This window comes from Anas acuta, chromosome 4 (assembly GCF_963932015.1).
Source record: "Anas acuta chromosome 4, bAnaAcu1.1, whole genome shotgun sequence".
In the NCBI taxonomy this organism is placed as follows: domain Eukaryota; kingdom Metazoa; phylum Chordata; class Aves; order Anseriformes; family Anatidae; genus Anas; species Anas acuta.
This window is the reverse complement of record NC_088982.1, coordinates 74,905,214-74,930,824: the sequence shown is the minus strand read 5'-3', so window position 1 is coordinate 74,930,824 and position 25,611 is coordinate 74,905,214. Positions and strand designations below refer to the sequence as shown.

General features: G+C 37.5%; 1 long non-coding RNA gene across 2 annotated transcripts in view; it reads left to right on the top strand.

Annotated features, from left to right (window-relative positions):
- Positions 1-25,611, top strand: part of LOC137856556 (uncharacterized) — a 36,112-nt gene that overhangs the window by 5,032 nt on the left and 5,469 nt on the right. The gene's annotated exons all lie outside the window — the stretch shown is intronic.

Here is a 25,611-nt window from a genome sequence, read left to right as displayed (position 1 = left end):
TTTGATGTTGTTATAATGAATGAGATAACTTCACTTTTCTGCCCCTTCATTTTTTTTATCCTTTTTTTTTTTCTTTTTTTTTTTTTTTTTTTTTTTTTTTTTTCCCACTTAATTATTAAGTACAAAGTGTTAAACATGGAAATTTTAATATTGGAGAAAACTTTTTTTTATGACTCCATCTTTCTTTTTGGTATATCTCTCAAGCTCCATTTGCTTTATACATGTGAAAAGGTTGCAAAACATATACCATTCTGAATCATATTTTCCAAACCAGTTTTGTCATCTTCATTTTTCTCATCTGCTTGGGTTTCAATTTGTCTCTTTAAAATGTCATGTCCCAAACTGAATCCAATCAGTCCTGCTGTTGAAACTTGAGTATTGCTGAGCAGAGCAGAAGGATTATTGTACTGGTTTGACACATACTGTTACGGTTAATATAATCAAGTGTAGCATTTGTCTTTTTTTTTTTTTTTTTTTTCAGTATAAGCATCTTATATTTGATTCTCAAGCAATTTATATTTTAATGTGTAATAACATATCTACATTTGTAGGAATGTTCCTTGGCCTACATTTCTTGTAAGTATTTGCTTTTAGTTCAATATTCACTAGCATTGCAAATGTTTGGACTGTAAAAACATATATTTTAAATGTAATAGTCTATGGAAAACTAAGACAAAATAATTTGGTTTGACAGGTAATATACAGAGAATATGTTACAGATTAAATGATTTTTTATTTTTATTTTTATTTCTTAAAGATAAGTAAAATACATGAATGGTTTAAAATAGGAAAGTATTTCTAAGGCTCCCCACCAGAGAGAGCTGTTTATCTGAAGTACTAGGAGCAGTTTGGAATTGCGATGTGGTTTTAAGTAGATGCAGGAAAACTGATGAGAAGATGATCAAAAAAGTGACTTCAGGAAAGAAAAAAAAAAAAAGGCATAACTTGGTTAGGTCATGCAGCGATCAAGATGTGAAATAGTTAAATTCAGGTGAAAAGACACACTATGGAAATATGTACAGCAAGTGGTCTTGACTGAAAAGATAGTTCTGCCCTAGAAAACTGTGCCCTGGCAGTAGAGAAAGTTATTGGGTAAATTAATTAATGCAAGTTGCTAAATGCCTTAGCATAACTGAGGCATTCACTTGTAGATGTACAAATTAGCAAGTCTTAGTTCATTAGTCAGATACCTGATATAGATCAGTTACAGCTCTTTTTATTTATTTATTTATTTATTTATTTATTTATTTTTAATGGTAGATCAGCATCCCAAATCTAATGTTTTAATTGTTTAATGAATCTGCAGTAACTTCACTGAGCATTATCATAGAGGATAGATAGCAGTGAGTTACAGCATTTTAATCATTTTGACTTACTGCAGTAGTATGCAATAACATTGCTATTAATTCAAGAAGAATGAACACAGTAATGGTGACATTTGAAACAGAAGGGACAGTAGACACCCATTGGTTGTGTTCAAAAATTTGCTACCAAGATGGTTTCAGCTACAGATGCTACCTCCTGAGTGCTGAAATTGATTTCAAAATCAATAGTTGAAATAAATTGAAACTGCTACTTTAGGTCACTTTACTTTTTCACCACCAAATGGGCATGCAGCCATGCACTCTGCTGCAGATGTAAGTAATGTAATAGTTTGACACTGAAGTAGGAGGGAAAAGGCTAAACTAACTTATCTTGGCTATTAGATGGTTGCATATAGTATGCCTGATTGTTTCATATATGAGGAGAAATATTAGGAAACCATAAGATGCTACTATCACTTATATTGCTGTAGAACCTAGTTAACCCAACAGATCAGACTGCTGTGAGTGTACACTGTACATGTAAATATTTTCTTGGTTTCAACATATTTAAATAAATAAAAGTCTACACATTTTAATTTCTGCTCAGTCTTTGAGACGGTGATATTTTCCCCTTTGCAATAAAATAAGTATTTTGACTTCTTAATTTGTAAATTCTAAGGATGCAACAGGCTGATTTTTCTGTACTCTCTCCTTTGCTGGCCAACTTAAATATCCCCCTCCCCCAAAAACATGTAGAACTCTTCAAGTTCCTATTGACTCTCAGAGAAGACTACATACAATTTTACTAGTGATTGTTGATCAGAGAAAAAAAGATAGAACTTTTCTGAAATCCTAAGTTTCAGAGGGAGGTCAAGAGTATTTTCTAGGCATGTGGAGGTCATAGGAAGACATTCAAAGCTCACAGATGTTAAAAATATCAGGAAATCAGAAATATGAGATAACCATTAATTGACTGTTGTTAATGAAAATGTTCTAATATTTACTTAAACATGGTCAATCTCAAAGAAAGATATTATCTGTAATGTAATTAATCCATGGATGTACCTGTACCTGGAGATTTAGGTAATATTTTTTATTTGTTTTGTTTTGTTTGGCTTGGTTTATTTAACTAAACTACTTTTACTGTCTCTGCAATATTTATTTGTGAATGCTGAAATGCATTTTCCCTATAACTTAAAAAAAAAAATAAATCTCCTTTAATCTCTGAAACAACCTTAGGTTTAGGCAACCAAGATTAAGACAAATTTTCTTCATTTGTCTGAATAGCATGGTAATCCATGGCATTCTTTTACTACTGAGGGTAAACTGAATGGTGTTTGAGGACCAGCTGTAAAACACGCTGGGTAGCCCCAGTTCCCATTGCATGTTAAATTTTTATTCTTGTTTTTCAGAATAATCCAGAATGGCTATTCTACAGTAACTCTCCTATGGGTACTATAATTCCACATTATGAATATTTTTCTAGGGACTAAATTTGGCCATGTAGGTGGCTAGTGGAGAACAGCTATTAGACTTTAAATTCAATCCCTATTTCATCTCAGTGGCTTCCAGCTGCAATCAAGCCCTTACCATTCCGTATTCCTCATTTGTGCAAAATCCTGAAAGAGAAGTCAAGAGAAGCTTGAATAAGAACAGGTTAAAATTTCAGAATGTAGATTTCTCTCAGTTATGGGCACTTAGCACCTGGCAGTGTTGAGTCTGTAGGCACTTATTTTTTCTTGTGACAGACAAGTTTCCAGTTCCTGAAATGACACTGAACACCATATAAAAATGAATGTTCAGTATTTCTGCTACTATAATTCTATTAAATAAAGTGGCTGGCATATCAGAAAAAAAAAACAAATGTTACATTAACACGTTAAGTAGTCCTAGCACTATCAAACTTCCCTTACTTTTCATTATAAAAGTAGTGAAGTCATCTTTTTATGGTAGTTATCAGCATTGTGGTATGATGGATAAGACATCTAAGAAATTCTCTACTGGACCATTTTCTCTAGGTGAAATTTAGCATTTGTTTTCAGAAGAAGAAAAGAATTCATGAGAGCAACTCCCCATTGCAGTTTATTCAGTTTGATTTTAGTGAGGAAGAAAATGCATGTAGACTAGGAAAAAGGACAAACACAGGGTTTTTGAGAGATGTCTTTTGTTGTACACTAAAGTGTAGCTGGTGAAATTTTGATCCCTAAGGTGATCTTCACTGAAATGTTATGGATTTATGTAAAAGCAGGAAAAGTACTGAAGTTCAGTAATGCTTATTTCATGACTAGATGGTATCTCCATGGTGGAAAACAAACAAACAAACAAACAAAACAACCAAACATCCATGGGGCTGGAGCAGCTTCGTTTCTCTCCAGAATCTTTGAATCCTTTGCCCTGAAGACCAAAGGAGAGAGAAGGGACTCTCTGTTCTTTGCCCTTCCACCTTGACTAGCTCCTTTTCTTTCTGCATGGCATGTTGAGGTTCATTTCTTTAGATTAGTATTATATGTTGTGGTACTTCTGTTATTTCATATAATTTACCAAGGTGTGCTGTTGATGTGTTTCTCCCAGTCAGTGGCTTGTAAGGGTATCTCCCCTTAGCAGTTTGCGAAGAAACACGCAAAAGTAGTCCCATTTACTTTTTATTAAATTATTCAAAGAAACAATTGAAAGTAAGTTTGGCCCATTACCCTGATTAAAACTTGTATTTCTGTCTCATCTGTTACGTCTTTGCACCATTGAAGATCTTTATGAAGAAGGCTAACAGTGAGTCAAAGTTCCTCCTAGCCCCTATGCTGTGAGCAAGAGATCTATGTGGAGGGGTCCATTTCTTGAAAAGATACCAGGAGAACGCTCAAGATTTATACTATAACAAGAGAAACCTGTGGAAATTAATTGAAGTCATGTACTGGAATAACTTACAAAAAATGCAGGCAAATCTGTGCCGTATGCCCAACCACTGGACTACATGTAGTAGAGTCGCTAGTCAGTAATGATTTGTTATACTGTGTTATGTGTAGAGTAATAAACTTCCATCTCAAATGATTACCATGTTACTATATACAAAAGCCCAAATTAAGTGTGTTTTGTTTTGTTTTGTTTGTTTGTTTTTAAATATAATTTAGATTTTGTATGCCCATTTATGCCTTGTGATTAGGGGGAAGGATATAATCTTATGTTTTTATCCAAAGACCACAAGTGAGAAACCTATGTAAAGTACTTTGATAAGAATGCAAATATTCTGATTTTGGTTACATTTATGTTACATTTAAACCTACTCTCTTATGAAAATCTATTTAAAGATAAAAACAAACAAACAAAAAACACCTCAATGGCAGCTAGAATCTTAAAAATCATGTTGGACCTTAACATACTGCTTGGATTGCTGTGCTGCTTCTTTGTACTATTTAAGATTTAGAATAAAAATATTTAGTTGCATTCAGGCACTTTTTGAATTTCTGTTTTATTCAGGAACAGGTCGAGTATTCTTTAACTCTCCCATGCAAGACAGAAACTGAGGCTAACCTGTATTTTGCTCCCAGATAGGTAAGCTGGTGCTTTCATGTGTACTCCACATTATGTGATGTATTTTAAGTTCTGTTTATATTGGACCTTATTATAAAGTATTAGTAAAGTATTACTAAAGTTTTCTTTACCCACAGAATACTCCCTGTGCACTGTTTAAAATTAAGATGTTTGTGGCTATCACAAAGTATACTGTGAAATATATATATATATATATTTCTGTCAATGAAACTTAAGTTGCATGTAGTATCAGTATAGGTTACAAACTGAGTTTTTTTTTTTTAAGTTGTGATTTAAATATTTTTTCTCATTTATATTCACTGTACTTTTCATCTTTAGATTCAGTGTACTTTGAGGAAGGGTTATAAATAAATGGGAAAGTTTTAAGATAAAATTGATGAAAGACTTATTTGGTGTTTGAGATTCTTGCTCAAGTAGCTAAGAAAGTCTTTGGAACAGAACCAATCTTTCTGTGAAAGCTTTATTGATTACACAGAGAAAAGTCCATTTTAAACACTTTCATAACACTGCACTGCCTGAGGAAGCAAAATCTATTACACTTAGATTATGAACTTTTTGTTTATGAACTCAGTTGTCTTAGTGGACAGCTGGAAGAAACTAGCATTCTTATTCCTTCTGTCTATAAAGCAGAGTTACTAAAAAGCCCCTATTTTTCCCATTATTGTACTGCTGTTTTCAAAAACATATGTAGCATAAAATGTTTTGCTATGTGCTCCAGCTGTACTCAGTGCATGTGGGCTCACGGAGTGTTCTTTCAGGACAGACAGTTTCTCAGGTCCAGACCCTTGGGGCAAGGTGTGTACCACACACATCTAGTGGATAAGATCTGAGCTGCAGTCCCTGATTAATATTTTTATAATTACTCAAGTTGCTTCAGGCATTAATCCAGCTATAGTTGATTTAGTTGTGTTAGGAGCATGACTGAAAAACATCTATGATTAAATAAGGTGTGAAATAAGTTATATATCCTCCCACCAAAAAAAAACAAAAAAACAAACAAAAAAAAACCACTCAGTGTGAATGCTGCTTCATACCAATAAATTTCTTTTCTCTTTGGCCTAAGGAGAGATGTAAGCATGAAAGATGAGGGAGAAGAAAGGGAGTATTTCTCTTTGCTTTCACTCAGGCTGGGTGCATAATAGGCTGAAGTTGAGATGTGTGTCTGTTTGGAAGCTTCTTTCCCTTGCAAGGAAAGGCTACAAGAAATCTCCACGTCATAGAAGAATTACAAATGCTGGTGCTGAGGGAGTAGGAAAATAGTAGTGCAAGATACAATGAGGTTCAGAAAGGGCACAGTTTCTCAGTTTAAACTAGCAGTGGCTCTGAAACTTGTGAGCTGTGCAGGTCATTTTGGCATGCAGTGTTTGAGATTGGAGTCACTGGGGATGAACTAATTCTTGGAGACCAGAAAAGGTGAATTGCACATATACCGCATGTTCACATATTTCTTGTGAACCTGGCCTGCCATTTGACACCTCATTTGGACAGAAATGATGTGACCTAGCACCGTGTCTTTTTTCAATTCGTGCTCACCTGATCAATCCAGCTGAAGCTGGTACCTGGAAGTGCTTTCACTCCCAGGAACTACGCAGTTGATTAAATTGACTCAGAACCAACATCTTCAAACAATGCTTTTTTCCTTCCCTCAAAGGCTTAAAGCATATAGAGAAAGGATGAAAATGATAAAAAACCTTACTTACTTTCACCTAAATCTTTCCTTGGAGCTTACAGTTCTTTTTGGTCCAACTGACCCTCATTTCTGACTGTGAGAAACACTGTGCTGTTCACAGCATGTTTTCTCTGTCTCTTGTAATACCTTTTACCAGCCTTACGACTTTTAATGACTCCTTGGAGTTTTTTTAGCAAGAAAATAGAAAGGGATGTGAGAAAGATTTCTTGCCTGTAATATCAAAAGTTAGAGTATGCTCATTTGTACAGTAGTGTTAGTTACTCTTTTACCGGAGCTTTGAGTCTCATACTAGTTGTAGACAAACACCTAGAAAACCTGGGAAACTGCCTTAAAGCTTTCACAGCTCTGTTTTTTTTTTCTAATTATTCTGTGGTTCCAATATGACTTTGAGAGGTAGGTTTAGCAGTAGAATTCTGACAGTTTATTAGATATTCAAATAGTTAAAAGTTCTTTCTTAGGAAGACTTTTTTTTTTTTTTTTTTTTTTTGGGGGGGGGGTGTGGAAGAAGACTGTAGGAAAGATTTGCTGGGGATGTAAATAATAATGCAAGGAAATGACAGGGTAGCTATGAAAAGAACAAACTCCCTACATTTAAGATGTAGGCATGCCAACTTTCATGACATTGTTAGCTGTGGACTTGGATTTTCTGTGATAGTATTTCACAGAAATGATGATCCCTGTTGGTCCCTTCAAACTCAGGATATTCTATGATTCTATGAAAAATAATCCAAATGTTTACTTTTAATTTGTACAATAAGGGTTTGCAAAATTGCTGCGTGCTTACCAAACTGTGTGATTGGATATGGGAACTGTTTTCCTCTCAAAATGGATTATTTACATGAGTTTCATGCCTACCAGCATAAGTCCAGCAATGAATTTGCACTGGTATCTTCTTAAAGCATTATCCATGCTTAAACGTTTAGAAGTTCCAGAGCCTTGGTAGGGAGCAGTTTGTTAATCATTGGGTTTAGGGAAATACGCTCCTGATTTCAATTAACTAGTGTTCTGAATGATGAAAATACATAATTCTGCCTCACCAGATGGGATGCTCATATTTGTAAGTGTATTTGGTGAAACCATCAATTTTATGAAGTGATATGGCACAGAACCTGGGGTGCACAAGAGTAGGCTGGCTCGGGTGTTAAGAAGCTATCTTTTGTTTTGCTTCTGGTTGTGAAGTACCCCTCACAGTAATTCAGGTAGCCACCTTCATACAAGCACTGTTAGATCAGTGTGAGAAGAATAATAGAGGGAAACACTCCAAAGATTCTGAACTCTGCTGTCTTTAGAAGATGTTTCCAGCCAGCCCTTCCAGACTACCTGCCTCCTTTACACAGGAAAGCAAGTATCTCAGCTGTGTTTTACTACTTTGAAAGAAATAATGAAACAGTGTTAGAGTGTTCGTAAGTCCCTTTTAGCATCTAGCTCAACTATTAGACAGTGAGATACTTATCACAATGGGCTTCACAGCTTAAGTATAAAAAAAAGGATGTGAACCATCTCTATTTCAATTTCTGTGGATATCCCATTGTTCTTTTATAATGATAGATCCTTAATAAAGGTCCCTGATTCACTTTTTGGTAGAGATCTTTTAGGTGTTTCTCTCATGTTGAAGCATTCTACTCTTGATAAAAAGGCCCCTTAAGTTAATGGAAAAGTACTCTGGGTATGGGTTTTGATTTGTACCCCTTACATTAAGCCATATCTGAAAGCATACTCAGATCTGTGAGCAGAACTGCATAGTAATACAGTCAGTTCAGTTTGGGACTACATAGGTACTCAGAGATTTTGAACATTTCCATTTCTATAACCTTCATTTTGGATAAGAAAAAAATGCAATGTTATGTTTCTTTTGGCAGCCAACTGTGAGTTCTGCTCTTTTCCCCATTCACCTGAGCTTCTCCTGCCTGATGCCATTTTGCAAAGCAGTATAAGCTCAACGAAATCCATGTTTCTTTTAAAGATGTTTTACCTCAATTTAGAATTTGTCAAGTACTTTATATCTGCTGGAACATATTTAGTCTGTGAGTAAATATGGAGCAATAAATTAAGCAAACATTGTGATCTTTAAACAATTTACCTTAATTTGAGGTTTATGTCTGACAAAGACACTTGATGTATTCTTGTTGTTTAAAAACACTCTATTTGAAAGGATGAATGGTATTGACAAACTTTAAATTGGTCTGTTTGGCTATTCTGAATTTTAATTTAAAAAGAATTGGAGTTCCTTAATGTACTCACTTTAGGTGGTATTAGTGAAAAATTGTGTGGGTAATTCAGAAATACACCTACCAAATATCAATCAGACATTTTCATTGCAAACTGGACTCCTTTCAGGCTACATCAGTTGAATTTAATTTCATTGACTTTTATCTATCTTCTTACATAGTGTTAATATTTATTTGTTTATTTATTTATTTTTTGTTTTAGGCTTTAACAGATTGATGTGCCAGAATGGCACATCAGCCAGAATGGAAGATACAGATTTCTGCAAATAAGTATGTCTGGGTGGACTTTTGATAGATTGCAACCATATAACTAAAAATGAAACTTTATTTTATTGGTGTGTATTATTAGTTACGTAGTGGTAAAAGCTTGCTTGCCCCCTCACCTACCATATCCCCACGCTAAATTATTTTCAATATGTACCAACCCAGATCTTTCATCTGAGTATAAATTTAATGTACCCATGCCAATTTATGCTAACTTTTTAAAAATAATTTTGAAATCAAGTGCATGCCTCATTAGTGTGATTTGCAGGAAATGGAGAATTAATAATTATAAATAGAATGCTTTAAACACAGCTTAATTAATTCTGTGTGTGAATGCATTAGCTAAATATGGTTCTGCTACTATAAAAGTAATGCTTAGATGAAGATAAGTTGAATGTTTCAGCAGCCCTTCTGAATCAGCATCTCTTTGCCTCATATATACATATATACATATATATGTATATATAATTGAAGCTGGCCTTCTCTTTGCATAGTGTTTTTGTAGGTGTTATTGCCATGCTACTGGCTGTAAGGTAGGCATTTAAAAACTGAGCTTGTGACTTTAAAAAGTCACAAACTGTCTTTGTTAATACAGAGTTTATCTGAGAAGGCAGGTTTCAGTCCTCAGTTAAAGCGAAGCAGAGCCTCAGGGAAATCAGCAGCACCTTTGTGAGAGTCCCTCCTCACTCACAGCAAGCCACAGCCACCCCACGTAGGCTTCCAATCTTGGGGGTCAGGTCACAGCTGCAGCTTGTGAGTCCAAGGCCAAGGACCACAGTAGGTAGAGAACAAGTCAGCTTTTGCACATACAATGCACAGTGAGCTGCAATGGTTACCAAATTCCCAACTGGGTAGCTGGGTTCAAGTAACAGAAGTCACTGGAGTCATTTGTTTTGTTACAGAGGTTGTTTTAACTTTAGCACTTCCTACAGGAAGTAATGAGGCCACTGGCATATCTGAGACATTTTCATCTTGTATCACTTTTAATATTTCAAAATATTTTCATTTCTATCACCAGTAACATGATGCATGAGAAAAATCTGTACTTCATATAAAGTTTGCTCTTTCTCCATCTCCAAGGCAGTAACATGCTTCTATGGAACCAGCACCACAGTTTCCAGATTTCTACAGCTGATTTGTTTATACCATCCCAAACCCTTAAATTAAAATAGGATTGATATCCTTGTGCAGACCTTCAGAAAAACAGAACGCAGGTCCCATTGTCTGGCTCTTCCAGCACTGAAGAAAGCATCCTTGTCAAGTGAACGCTGGATGTTCATACCAATAGTAGTGTGATATATGGAGTAATAATTTGTGTCAAGAAGATGGCTGATATTAATAAAGAAGGGGGAGATGTGGGAGTTTGGCCATGGGGGTCGACAAGCCCCATGGTTGGTGATAACATCAGACTCTTAACGATGAGGCCATCAGGATTTAGAGGAAACAAAGAAGTGTGATTCAGGAGACCCTATGCAGTCCCAGGTTGCTTGTTCTCCAGCCATTAAGGCATGGAAGTTGCTGGGTGATTACTGTTTGCAGGACAAAGTTGTTCGACCAATGAAAAGTTGTTTGCAAAGGACTGCTGTTGGGCGAGAGGTATAAGAGGGGAGACTGTCCTCAAAATGAAAAGGCAACACGGTATAATGAAGTTATGTCATCAATAAAGAAATAGAAAAAATGAATGAATAGGGACAGGCTAGCAGAACAGGGACCAGGACGGGAACAGGCACATTGATCGCCTCATGAAGATCGGTTTGGCCAAACTCAGCAAACTGCTCAGAGAAGTTCGTACAGAAAGTCACTGGAAATAGGTGCACCAGAGCTGGGAAGAAGCTCAAACTGAGAGAAGCGGAACCCCGCACACAACTGCCCCTTGCTGGTTAGCAGTTGCGCATTATGGGGAATCATGCGTCCTTAGGAACGAAGACTGTCCTGGTAACCTTACAGCTTATTCCCTTTATTAACAATCAGACAGTTTATGATCCTGAAACATGGGACCAAATTGAGGTCAAGGTGTGGGACTCTGCTACTAGAAACGACAAGGTTGCGGTAGGATTGCTCGGCTCCTGGCGAGCAGTCTCTGAGGCCTTAAAGAGCCGTGTGGGGCCACAGTCAGAAACGTGGGGTTTGCCGGATAGTGAGGGAGCTGCGGGCTCGTCCACCGATCCTTCTGCTACACCATGGGCCACCCCGCCACTACTGCCATCGAAGGCCTTTGCTGTTCCACCCCTTGGTGACCTGGACGTGCCTTTCGACCCAGGCCCTATTGGCCTTGAAAAGGTGATGGAAATGTTTCCCTCCGATCCGGGAAGCACGGGATACATAAGGCCCGAAGGCCGATTTGCTTGACAACTTAAAGCGAGTCATATTGTTCCCACGACTAACCCTGGAATTCTCCGATGTTTGTAATTGAGAAAAGGAATGGAAAATGGAGACTGTTATATGATCTGAGAGAAATTAATAAAGTCATGGAAGATATGGGAGCACTTCAATCAGGATTACCAACTCCAGCTATGCTCCCCCAGTCACGGACATTAATAGTAGTAGACTTAAAGGATTGTTTATTAAACAGTTCCCAGAATTTGGAAAACTTTGCCATGTTTATGTTTCAATTGATACCTTTTCTGATTGTACTTATGTATAGGCGTACTCGGGTTTCTTATAAACATGTAAAGGTAATGTTCTATCTACATACTTAGAAAGTTCAATGTTCATGTGTGTGTGTTGGTAGAGCATCGACTCCCTGCACACCCAGCGCTGTTTACTTGCCTTTTATAAATATTACTAAACTCAGATTGAGTTGTATCTTCATTTATAACTAGAGGAATTGTCAGAACAATACTTAAGAAGATTTTTATTGAATACAACTGAATCAGAGTACCAAAATTTGCATATGTTAAAGTGGAGGAGAAGTATTTTATTTGTGCCTTTGAGGTTTTTACTCTTTGGAGCTGTGATTTGGACAAAGGTAGTTATAGTTTGCACAGCAATTAGCAGATTGAGGTTTATTTTTGGCATACTAACTCGTGTGGAAAAACACAAGCTGCATCTTTTCCAATATTTATTTTCTATTGATTAATGCAAGAGCATGTGCTACTTCTCCCTGTGTTCTTCCAGTGATCACCCAACATTGCTGGGCTAAAGGTTAGGTTGGAATTTTTGAAATGCAGCTAAAAGGACATGTCATATCCTTAGAAGATGAATTACTTTAAATAGAACAGAAATTGGTCCTTAAAAGGTGTTCACTGCTTAGCAGACATACAAAAATCAGTTGAGTAAGCTGAACTGAAACTTTATTTCTTATACAGGTTTCTCCCAATATAGTATAGGATTCAGAGAACAAAATGCCCTTGCACATACTGACTGTACTCAGTAAGTACATCAAGTTTAGCTCATCCATACTGCTACTGTTGCTCTGCTTCCTGTGTCTGAGCTAGCTACTACACAACCAACTCAATTATACTATACTAATGCAGATATTTGTTTTCAAAATCTCTTCCATGTATTCATGTATTTTTATATAACTACTTTTTTTTTTTTTTTTTTTTTTTTTTTTTTTGTCATTATATATATATATATATTTGCTTTATAGTCATAAATGCAGTATAAAAATCTATTCCTGGTTGTAGCTTGTCTCTGGATGATGTCAATGGATTTCTTTGTAACAATCTTTACTATTGATCTATTAAAAAAATCTTTAGAGATTTTAAGTAGATGGCATATTAGATTCAAAGATATGTACAGGACATATCAGGACAATCCTCTTACTTGTTGTTTTTGTTGCTGTTATTTAATACAAAAGAAGCAGACAAACTGCCAATGTGATCTTCCAGGAAGGATACAGCTTACAAGTTTACACATGTTCTCAAGTGTGTATACAGAAATACACAGATGTCGTATTACATGCTTACACTGATACTACATTGAAACTTTAAATCAGTATTCTGGAATCAATTTTATTTTTTATTTTTAGATGTTTCAGTGTAATTCAAACCAGGTTCAGATAATTCATAAATTATTAAATACACACTTTGTGTCATAGAGGTGGAGAATCTAAATGAAAATTACATCTTTACTAAAGAAAAGGATGACACAGAATTCAGGAAAAAAAAGATTATGAGTGTTTTGATAATTCTAGTGGATGTGACATATTAGCAACATCACTTAGTCCATGAAACTTCTTATAATAATTGAAATCTCTGCTTATTTTGCAATGGTAGTAAGTCATCCATGCACAGAAGCCAAAGATAGAGACAATTATTTGGAGACATTCATGGTTCAAAAGTAAATTCAGAATTCTTCACATAGAGAGGGCAGTTGAAAGTAGGCTGGCAGATGAGGTTACACAGACATAAAGTATGGAGAAGAAAAAAAAGGCATCAAAGATTGAGCATAATGAGATGCATTACTGAAAGCTGGAGGGCCAATGAGACAGATTTCTGCAGAGACTGAGTTAAAAGAGAAGTTAGTTCCATAGACAGTGGACAAGAAAAAGATGGGGTGAGAGAAGTCAGGTTAGTAAAAAGTGTTATGAAAAGAAGTATAGAAAAAGTGGAAAAATGTTAAAGGTGATTGACAAGGCAGAGGGTATGAAAATCTAGTAATGGATCAGAGACTGAAAAAGAGAAGGTCATTGCAAGCTGTCAAGAGCAGTTCCTGTTAACAACTTCATTTTGGTTGGTGCTGAGGGAAGGGGACCTCAGGCAGTTGCTGTAAACAATGAGAGGTGAGAGGGAGAAGAGTGATATTTAGCCCATGAAACAGGGTTGAGGTTGGGGCATAAGTACTTGCATCTAAAAAGGTCAGCTAGATCATACAGTGTCAGTGAGGAGTCTCAGATTTTAGAAAAGACAATTCTAGTGCACCCATTAATATTCAAATTGTGTTTTATCCCAGATAGAATAGCCAGTTTATAGCAAGGTTAAAAATATAGCTAGAGGAGTATAGAAGTGGGCTGCAATCACAGATTTGCTTTAGTGTTCATGAGACTTTGCCACGTTATCTGTACTCCAGTACAATACATAGTTGAAAATGCATAGAACTTGTTTATCTCAAAGGAAGAGTTCGAGATTAAAGTTTTTGAATCCTGTAATCCATGAATATGAATTTTTATAAATGTTTAAGATACGTTACATATATTTGAAAACTACAGTGATTTGATTCTAAATGAATGGCTAGAATAACACACTGTTGTTTCTGTATGGAATATATTTGTATCTTTCAAACTAATATCTCAGCTACTGTGAAAACAATTCTTGTTCGAAAATTTTCTGTGGACAGAAAATGATGTTTCTATTTAGTCTTACATTCTAGCTGTTAACACTAAAATTAAATCATGTTAATAATTGATTTTGGTGTTTTCATATTTTACCATTGAAAACTTTAATTTCCATTGAGGATCTGAAAGCAAAATAAAAAATTTCCCTTTGAGCACCCTTTGAGGTGCTATGTGATCTATAGCTGTGAATGCTCAGTTGTTTGGTTTATCTATACGTAAAGTGGGTTCAACAGCATTTAGTGTAAGTAGTTAAGAAGCTGGTAAAGTAGTATCCTTAAAATCATTCATGATGTAACCATTGTCAAAAATACTTTTTTTTTTTTTCTGTACTCTCATTTCTTAGCTAGAATTTCTCTTCAATTCCTTTTTTTTTTTTTTTTTTTTTTGACTCTTCATTTAAGTTTATATGTAGAAATGACACTGTTCTATCACATCTACATAATCTTTTTCTTTTATCCAGATCACATTTCTCTCTCAACATTTTCTTTATATATTTCTGTGATGTATTTAGAGACCTAAAATGCCAGAGCTATATTTGTCCTTTCAGAAGATACAAGATATTAAAATAAGTCCTCCTGTTAAATGAATTTTTATAATGTAAACTGGGCATGAATTCAAAAATACTATTACACTTTGAACATAAATGCGTTAGACTGAAATCACAAAATTACAGTGGACAATAAATAAAACTCCAGGGCTGCAGTTTTACTGCCATGGTAAGATGAATTCCTTTTAGTCAATGAAATTATCACAATATCATTAGTGGCAGAATTTTTCTGGGAAACACACCAGATTGTCTCATTTCAACAAGTTCAGGCTTCATCCATTAGAGTTCAATCAGTGCCGTTCTTCTAATTTTTGCAAACTTCTGTATACAATTGTGATGAAAGCATTAGATAACAATAGCAAAACCCAGTAATACACATGCAGAGCAAATCCTTCTTAGTTTATTTGTATCAGAGAACAGTACATGCAAATCATGTGCTGTTCTTTGTATCATGTACATGTTCTCGGTAATCAGAGAACAGTACGTGAAAATAATTAAAAGATTGCTGTTGGTCACTTAATGTAAGGTTACGTTTTTTTATTGAGTTTCACTGAAACAATTTTTTTCTGCACACTTCAGCATAGTATTTAGCAAAATAAAATTGGAGTTGAGTACACAATAGAAAGAAAGGCAGAAGGTAAAGAAAGAAATGATGTAGAGTTCTGACTGTGGTCTCCCGTTCAGTTTATGATTTGGGTGTGCTGACACTCTGTTTGATAGTTTATTTTAGAGATCTTAACTAGAAGGATCCTCTTATATCTTTAAATACTTCCCCTTGCAAAAAGGGGTTGCTTAAACTGACATGACCAAGGGAGTTTCATGATGTCAGAATGGTCATTTGTTGCATACTCTTACATAATCAGTCTACATGAATCCAAATTTTTGGCAATTCCATTTGAGAAATGTCCAAGACATTGGAATATGTATTTAAATCTCTTCTGTCTGAACAACTGATTTGTAAAACCAAGAGACCTAATGTGGGCTTAAATTAATAAGGTGCATTTCCACTGACACCTAGCGTGTCTTTCATAACATTTCTGGTGAATCAATCAAGTAAAAATTTCCTGAAGGAGTTCATCTAATTTCACCAATATTCCATTCCTTTCCAATGTCCTAATAGCTAAATAAAACATTACTCTGTTTTTAAATCCTGCATCAAATCATCTGCTATTTATTGTCTTCAGGATTTGATGCTAATAGCAAAACATTAGAAATAGCAGTCCTTGTAAATTAATTCATTATTATTATTGTATTTTGTTTATGGGCATTTAAGCCACATTATTCAAAATACCAAAACAACAACAAAAACTCACCCAACCCCCTTCTATTGTATTTCAGAATGTCTTTGTCTTCATGTATGCAATAGTGTTGATATTTGAACTTATCCATAGAATATCACATATTGTCTAGGTTGGAAGAGACCTCAAGATCATTGAGTCCAACCTCTGACCTAACACTAACCAGTCCTCCACTAAACCATATTACAAAGCTCTACATCTAAACATCTTTTAAAGACATCCAGGGATGGTGACTGAACCACTTGCCTTGGCAGCCCATTCCAATGCCTAACAACCCTTTCAGTAAAGAAGTTTTTCCTAATATCCAACCTAAAACACCCCTGGCTCAACTTTAGCCCATTCCCCCTCGTCCTGTCGCCAGGAGCATGGGAGAACAGACCAATCCCCACCTTGCTACAAACTCCTTTAATGTACCTAGAAAGTGTGATAAGGTCGCCCCTGAGCCTCCTCTTCTCCAGGTTGAAAAAACCCAGCTCCTTCAGCCACTCCTCATAGGACTTGTTCTCCAGACCCCTCACCAGCTTTGTTGCCCTTCTCTGGTCTCATTCGAGCACCTCAACATCCTTCTTGTAGTGAGGGGCCCAAAACTGAACACAGTACTCCAGGTGCGGCCTCACCAGAGCCGAGTACAGGGGGACAATCACTTCTCTAGCCCTGCTGGCCACACTGCTTCTTATATGAGCCAGGATGCTGTTGGCCTTCTTGGCCACCTGAGCACACTGCTGGCTCATATTCAGCTGACTATCCACCAATACTCCCAGGTCCTTCTCTGCCTGGCAGCTTTAAATTTTTAAATAAAATTCCTGTGTTGGCATCAGCCTCTGAGCCACATGTTTATCAGGTGGGCTTTCCGTGTCCTCTCTGTACCCCTCCCTGCCACTGCAGGGATGGGTGAAAACACCACTTGTACTCCCGCTCCATCCACTAACCGTCCCAGTCCCCTAAAGTCCCATTTGATGGTCTTCAGGTTTCTCTCTTCAGTGTCATCACTACCAGCCTGGACTATTAAAAGAGGATAATAGTCAGAGGGTCGAACCAGGTTGAGAAGCTTTCTGGCAATGTCCCTGACCCTGTCCCCAGGGAGGCAGCAGACTTCCCTATGGGTAGGGTAAGGCTGACAAATAGGGCCCTCTGTTCCCCTGAGAAGGGAGTCGCCCACAACAATCACCCTTCCTTCTGTCCTGGTGGAGGCAGTCCTGAGGCGTGGAGTCGACTTCCTTGCCCTAGGTGTCCTCCTGGGTACACTTTCTACCTCTTCCTCACCTACCGGTCTCTCAAGCTCCAGGGCCTCAAACCTGTTGCGTAAGGGCACCTGGGAAGGTGGGGCCAGAAGGAGAGGGCATCGCCTGCGATGTCGAGCAGGGACCTGTTTCCATTCCTCATCAACTCCTAGGTCCCCTCCCTCTGCCCGACAGCAGCATGGCAGGGAGTCCACCCCGATTTGGGGTGTCTCACCCCGGCACCTGTCCTTCAGGCCATGCAGGGAGTTGCTGCACCAGTCTATCTCCCGCTCACACTCTCTGGTATCCCTCAACCTCTCGACCTCCTCCTTGAGTTCTGCCACCAGGCGGACCAGGTCGTCCACCTGCTTGCACCCCCCGCAGGTGGTAGCAGCAGGCTCAGTCACTCCCTGCACCCGGAGACCTGAACTGCCGCAGTTTTGAGTGGGCAGTCGGTCTGGGTGTGTACAGACTTCCTGGAGAGCGCACTGTGCCTGGTGTACACCACTACAGCTGAGCTAGCACTAAGACCGCCGTTTGAGGAGTTGTTCGTATGGGCGGTGGGGAACGCTCTGCCCTTCCTGCTCGCCCTGCCTGCGCTAACTAACTGCCGCGCTAACTGCCGTGCCACTGCCTTCTGACGCACCACTCCCTGGTTGCCTGTCCTGGTCGCTCATGCTCCCTAGGGGCAGCTTTTGAACGGCTGGGAAGTGGGCGCTGCTGGCTCTGCCTATGCCTCGTTCACCTCCCTTGCAAGGGCTGCCGGGTCCTGGTGGCTCCATCGAGTAGGCTCGATGCCGGAAAAATTAGCCCTGCCTCTCCGATCCCCCGCTCCGCTGCAGAACGCATCTGCTCTGGAGCCGATTGCCTTGGCAAGAGCTGATCGCCTCGGCAAGAGGCCACTAGTGTGGTCACTAGTGTGACCACTAGTAAATTTTCTAGTGCTTTTCAAATATATAGAGCATGCCTAACACCCGATAAATACACTTTCTAAAAACACAGTCTGCACTTATGTTTAAAACTATGTTATGGTTCAACATACTATATCATGACTATGTAGAAGAGTACTTGCAAAAAATATACATATATATATAATTATAGCACATGTAGTTCCAACAACTCTGTGAAACAAATAACCTGCTGTTTTCTTGTATACTGTGTCTACACAGAATTGCTTCTTTGTAGTCAAAAGCCCTATGTGTGCCTCCTTAATAGTGTCATTTTCAACATTTGGAAGAATCACTGTTTCCAGGAGACAAGGCATCATTAAGTTTCATATTCTTACAGCTTCCTTTCAGAGCCCAGTCTTTAATTGTTGACCATGGCATTTAGACAATAGGTACTTTAATCCAGGAGTTTGGGTTGGACAGTTCTGGTTTTGGTTTTTAATGTGTGAGAGAGGTACACTTTAATGTGAGAGAGGTGCACTTTAAGCCTTTGCTTAAAATCTTAGATTTGAGATGACTGTGTCCACGCATTTCCTTGAAATTTCCCTGGAGAGCAGGCATACAAAGCTCCTTGTAAAATTTAATTTTAATAGCTATATAATCCTAACAATATTGGTCAAGAGAAATGTTATCTAATGTCCCACAGAGAACCTTTCCTTAAATTGGTTAAGAATGATTATAGACTTACACACAACCAATTAACTGTGACTATCTTAACTGCAGAAAAGAGATCAGGATTTATCTATTTGATTGTTTTCCAGCACTTTCCCTTTTTCTTTTTTCAGAAATAACAGGCAACAAATTATCAGCGATGTGCACTGTTATTAAAATGCTGTATTTTGCAGTTAATAAATGGAAATTTGGGGAACTAATTTCAATTACTCTGTTTTCTCTATTATTCACTCTGTAGGGCTCTCTGCATTTGTACCTGATTCTGAGGATTAAAGTTGTACAGAGTCTAATTGATAATGACTGTGCTAGCAGGATTGCCATAGCACTGTTGTTTATTTCCCCCTATGTTGGCATCTGTGAACTGCCAAACACATATGGAGGGGGGGGAAAAAATAAAGCTGCTCAGAATCTGTGGTTCTATTCATTCCTCTCATATGATCGTTAACATCATGATCTGGTCTGCACAAGATCTCTTGGTCCAGAATCCAGTTCTGAAGTCCTGTCTAGGCGCTAGAAAAAAACTCTTCTGACTTTGCAGAATCTGACTTTTGGTTCATCTTTTTTACCCTAGCAGAGGTCAATCCCATTTTTCTCTGTTGAGATGCAGTTTGTATTAAAATGGTGTCTAGTTAGTTGCTTGTGTTTCCAGTAGGCTGTTATTTTTTTATCTTTTTTAATCACCTGCTTTAACCAGGATTGGGACTGTCAGAAATTGATTATAACATACACAGAATCAAATACTATATACTGTGTTAAATAATCCCCATCAGCTACATTTTAGAGTGCTATCTGGTCTTGTCAGATTCTGTTTGAAATAAGGACCCTGAAGTTAATCTGCAATCCTTTCTAAAACAACAGCCAAATCATGTGAAATAAACTTCAAAACTCTCTGGATGGAAGATTAACATACTTGTGCTACTATAAAAATTACAGATCTTACCTGAATGTATCAATGAAAACATGAAATGTGCTCCTTCTGACTTTAAAAGGGTCTGAAGTTTAAGCACATTTCATGGTAAACAAATACAAAGTAACTTGATGAAATGAAACCACCCTCTGAAATTTTGGCTGAAAGTTAAGATGCTAAATAAGATTTATATTTTGAGTAAGTATGAGTTTCAAACCATGTAGCTTTATTGTGTGGGTCTCATTGATGCACAGGTATTTTTTTTTTCTTTTTTGTATCCTTGTATCAAGGATAGTTGGAAATCTCAATAATGCATCTATTGCTTAAAATATCCTTCTGATAACAGGGCTGGTAAAGCGTAAATTGCTTATCTTGACCTGTAGTAAAAGAGGCCTTTCTAACAGTGTTAGTTGTGGCATCTCTGGTGATGCATGTAGCCTTAGGATCTGAACTCACAGGATCTGTGCTTTTAAACTTGCAGGATCTGTACTTCTAAAAATAATAATAATAATTCAGGCTATTTTGCTCCCAGAAACCAGAAGGCATGATATGACACAAGTTCATGGAGCTGAACTCTCTTAATCTCTCAAACAGGATGGCTGCATTGAGGTTGCCTAAGGAGAACAGACTCTGGGCTATGTTCCTGCCTGACTAGCGCTCGGGAATTGTGTTGGAAAGTGCTAATTGGTACTGGCCAAAATTAGGCCAGGGACATTGTCAAAGCATAACAGAAGAGATGTCTGAGTGCTAGGTCTCTGCCAGAGCAGGGGCTTTTAGTTTCCACTGCAGGCACAGCTGTAGTGTTCTGCTCTGGTGCTAAGAAGGGAATATCTTCCACTTTGGATGGTAAATCTAAAGGTTTATTTTCCCTTGGTCATAATGATGTCTCTCACCATTAAAGGAACTTTTTTTTTTTTTTTTTAGTCATTCATTTCCTTAGTCTGTAGTTGTGGGGAGTATGATACTTGTGATGTTTTCTTCTGTGAAAAAGATAGTAACATCACTCAGTTGTCTTCTAGCAGTTCATTAAGCCTTACAACTAAGTACTTTTCACAAAGGAGGGATAAATCTTGATATGTATGCTTTGACAGACTTTTTAGCATATTTTCGAGGGAAACTAGACCTTTGCAATCAGATGGCGATGTCGGAAGAGATGAAGGAAAGGAAAAGAGGGCAGGGGAGATGGAGGAAAGAAAGAAGTCTGTTTATTTGTGTGACCCAACTGTTGTGCCATGGGCTGTTCCTGTTTTCCCCCTTTGTCAGCTGATTGTGTTGGAAACCATTACCTGCTTTCAGGCAGGTTTGATAAAGGATACAATGACTTTTGAGCAGAGAAGAGTTCCCACTCAGAAATTCCCTAACGAAAAGAGAAGTTGCAGCAGAAACAACCATCACCACACTTCTGAGAGAGACATTTTATTTAACAGCAGGAAAGACTTTAGTCAGACCTTCATTGACATTAAGATAATCATCCAGAACACTAAACTCATTAGAAAGTGGTCTTGATTAATTCTTGTGTTACCAGAACTGCTTATTTTTAAATTATGTTCATAGAAACTTTAAAACAAAACAAAACAAAACACTGTATGAACACAAAGAAAAATCAGTTTTTCTGAAATATTTTTTCTGAAATAAAAAGTCTTCTAGTATTATAATATACAAACATAAATATGTACATATGTGATATATGGAGAAATAATTCGTGTCAAGAAGATGGCTGATATTAATAAAGAAGGGGGAGATGTGGGAGTTTGGCCATGGGGGTCGACAAGCCCCATGGTTGGTGATAACATCAGACTCTTAACAATGAGGCCATCAGGATTTAGAGGAAACAAAGAAGTGTGATTCAGGAGACCCTATGCAGTCCCAGGTTGCTTGTTCTCCAGCCATCAAGGCATGGAAGTTGCTGGGTGATTACTGTTTGCTGGACAAAGTTGTTCGACCAATGAAAAGTTGTTTGCAAAGGACTGCTGTTGGGCGAGAGGTATAAGAGGGGAGACTGTCCTCAAAATGAAAAGGCAACACGGTATAATGAAGTTATGTCATCAATAAAGAAATAGAAAAAATGAATGAATAGGGACAGGCTAGCAGAACAGGGACCAGGACGGGAACAGGCACATTGATCGCCTCATGAAGATCGGTATGGCCAAACTCAGCAAACTGCTCAGAGAAGTTCATACAGAAAGTCACTGGAAAGAGGTGCACCAGAGCTGGGAAGAAGCTCAAACTGAGAGAAGCGGAACCCCGCACACAACTGCCCCTCGCTGGTAAGCAGTTGCGCATTATGGGGAATCATACGTCCTTAGGAACAAAGACTGTCCTGGTAACCTTGCAGCTTATTCCCTTTATTAACAATCAGACAGTTTATGATCCTGAAACGTGGGACCAAACTGAGGTCAAGGTGTGGGACTCTGCTACTAGAAACGACAAGATTGTGGTAGGATTGCTCGGCTCCTGGCGAGCAGTCTCTGAGGCCTTAAAGAGCCGTGTGGGACCACAGTCAGAAACGTGGGGTTTGGCGGATAGTGAGGGAGCTGCGGGCTCATCCACCGATCCTTCTGCTACACCATCGGCCCCCCCGCCGCTACTGCCATCGAAGGCCTTTGCTGTTCCACCCCTTGGTGACCTGGACGTGCCTTTTGACCCAGGCCCTATTGGCCTTGAAAAGGTGACGGAAATGTTTCCCTCCGATCTGGGAAGCACGGGATACATAAGGCCCGAAGGCCGAGTTGCTTGACAACTTAAAGCGAGACATATTGTTCCCACGACTAACCCTGGAATTCTCTGATGTTTGTAATTGAGAAAAGGAATGGAAAATGGAGACTGTTATATGATCTGAGAGAAATTAATAAAGTCATGGAAGATATGGGAGCACTTCAATCAGGATTACCAACTCCAGCTATGCTCCCCCAGTCACGGACATTAATAGGAGTAGACTTAAAGGATTGTTTATTAAACAGTTCCCAGAATTTGGAAAACTTTGCCATGTTTATGTTTCAATTGATACCTTTTCTGATTGTACTTATGTATAGGCGTACTTGGGTTTCTTATAAACATGTAAAGGTAATGTTCTATCTATATACTTAGAAAGTTCAATGTTCATGTGTGTGTGTTGGTAGAGCATCGACTCCCTGCGCACCCAGCGCTGTTTACTTGCCTTTTATAAATATTACTAAATTCAGATTCAGTTGTATCTTCATTTATAACACATACAACATACGTTTTCTATGAAAGATAAGTTTGCATACACACACGTTTCTTTATTCTATTTTATTTTATTTTATTTTATTTTATTTTATTTTATTTTATTTTATTTTATTTTATTTTATTTTATTTTATTTTATTTTATTTTATTTTATTTATTTTATTTTTATTTTTCTCCGAAGAAATCTTCATAGTTTCTAGTTGCATCATAATGTCATTATTTCCTTGTTCGGTTTGTCTTTCCTCAATTGGTAGATTTGCATTTTACAAAGTGGATAAAATAGTCTAGCTTTTAAAAACACTTTGAATTGTTTGGTCTGATGGACTTCAGATTCAGGCAGAATTATTTTTATGAGAGTTAATTATTGTGCTGAGATCCTGCTGAATTTCATGAATGCCTAAAAGTCAGAGTCACTATGGACCATCTTGTTGATTATAAACACATCACATTCAAAACAGCTCTTTCTTTTTCTTATAAATCCACATGCTTTTATAAACAATAGAAACGAAAAATAGACAAGTATAAATCTGATAATGTTGGAAGTATCTTGGCTTCTACATAAACCGAATCCAAACTCAATCATGCAGATAACACTTCTTGAGAATGGGTAACATCCAGATGCAATACTATATATCACAGCTATTCTGCTGTATTTTTTAAATTTCGTAAACGTTGTTTAAACTACAGAAATAATATATAGGAATGGAAAAGAAAGGTAAACTTCCAATTGTGTGATTCTGTATTCTATCCTTGCCAAGCAGAAAAAATAGCAGAAAATAGAATACCATATACATGTGATACATCAGTATTTTTTATTCTTTACCTTTTGCAGTTTTCAGTCTAGTAGAAGTAGAAAACATTTTTGCAAAATAGCTTTGAATAAGTCATGAAGCTCTAATACAACAGAAAATGACAAATATTAGTTAAATTAGTTGTGTAGATGACTGGATGGATGGAACTGCCTATATATAAAATAAAAGTTCATAATGCAGCAGAGTTACTGCAAATGCTCCTCTGACTCATTGGTAGCGCTGAAGCATTTTCTCAAATTGGACATAAAGACAAGAGCATTTTAAGTAGAAGAATAAAAATATTGAAACATTCACAAACATCTATTAAATCTACTTTGTGATGGAAATTATGTTGTTGGGTTTTTTTTGTTTGTTTGTTTGTTTGTTTGTTTGATTGAATTCTTTTATGCCCTGTGCCATTTCATTTTTCACTGCTGTAATGAGAGACAATGAAAAAACGCTAGAATAAAGCCTATGAAATTCTGGAATAGCAGAATCATGTGGATTTCAGTACCCACACACACAGTGGTAAGTTTATGCAGTTGCTAGACATACCAATGAAGCAAGAAATGTGCAAGATTAATAAATAAATAAATAAAAATGTTCCTTTCTAACAGACATAGGTATCTTCTTGTAGCAAAATAGGAGAAAATCTCTTGAAGCTTTTAAGCTCTCAGTGAACATTCACGTTTTAAAAATTATGAGTTAGAATGATGAGGGACACTTCTGTATGTTCTTCCCAGATGTCAGTATGCAATTCCTTGTTTGTTTAAATGAATAAGAAAGAAAACCAAATGCTGAATGGCTGCCCATTTATCTGAGTATTGACCACTTTGAATGGACAGTTAAGCAGATTCTCTGTGCAGATTTCTAAGCAGATTTCTCTGAAGAGAATTTGTCCTTGGGCAGTTACATTTGTATTTAGAGCAGACGCACATGAGTAGCATGGCCTGCCTACATTCTGCATTTACCGATATTTCAGTGCTTCTGTTTGCTTTGTGTTTCATATCTAATTAATGTGTTTTGGAGGCAAAAGGGATGGGAACTTGCTTGTGATACTTCATTCCTTTCTGTTTTTAATTTTTGAACTAGAGAATCAGACCTCACAAGACAGACAGTGACACAGTGCACCTCTGTCTCGCACAGAGAGGTTTAACTGAAGGATATAATGCTAGTGCAAAGTCATTGGCAACACAGAAGACTGAGCCTTCTCCTGCTAGCACCTGTCATGTTGGCACGCATTTCAAAGAAGTTCTGTGATGTGGTGAAGATGATGGGGTGTTCCATGCTGCATTCGAGGTACTGCTGCCACCATGAGTGCTTGTGCACAGTGCTGAGAGCAGAAGCAAGAGTATGAGGTGGTGCAAGGAGAAGCAATCTTGTTCCTCTTTGGGAGAGACTTAGGGCTGCACAGTTCCTGCTGCTGAATGAGCCATGCAAAAATCAAATGCTTTTGTGCACTTTCTTTGTGCTACTTCTAGTCTCTTAAAGTATTTTTGAAACTTCATAACACTTGAATGAAAAGTCTCTTCAAGAAATCCAAACAGTCAGTGTCGCTAATGCGGTGAGCCTGCTGTCTTTTGTCCATATGATAGAATTCATGGAACAATGATTTTATGATGGACTTGCAAGGAGGGCCATACCATACGATGAAATATGGGTCAGCATATTGATCGATCATCATCTGAATTCCTTCTAGGGTTGGAAGTCACTT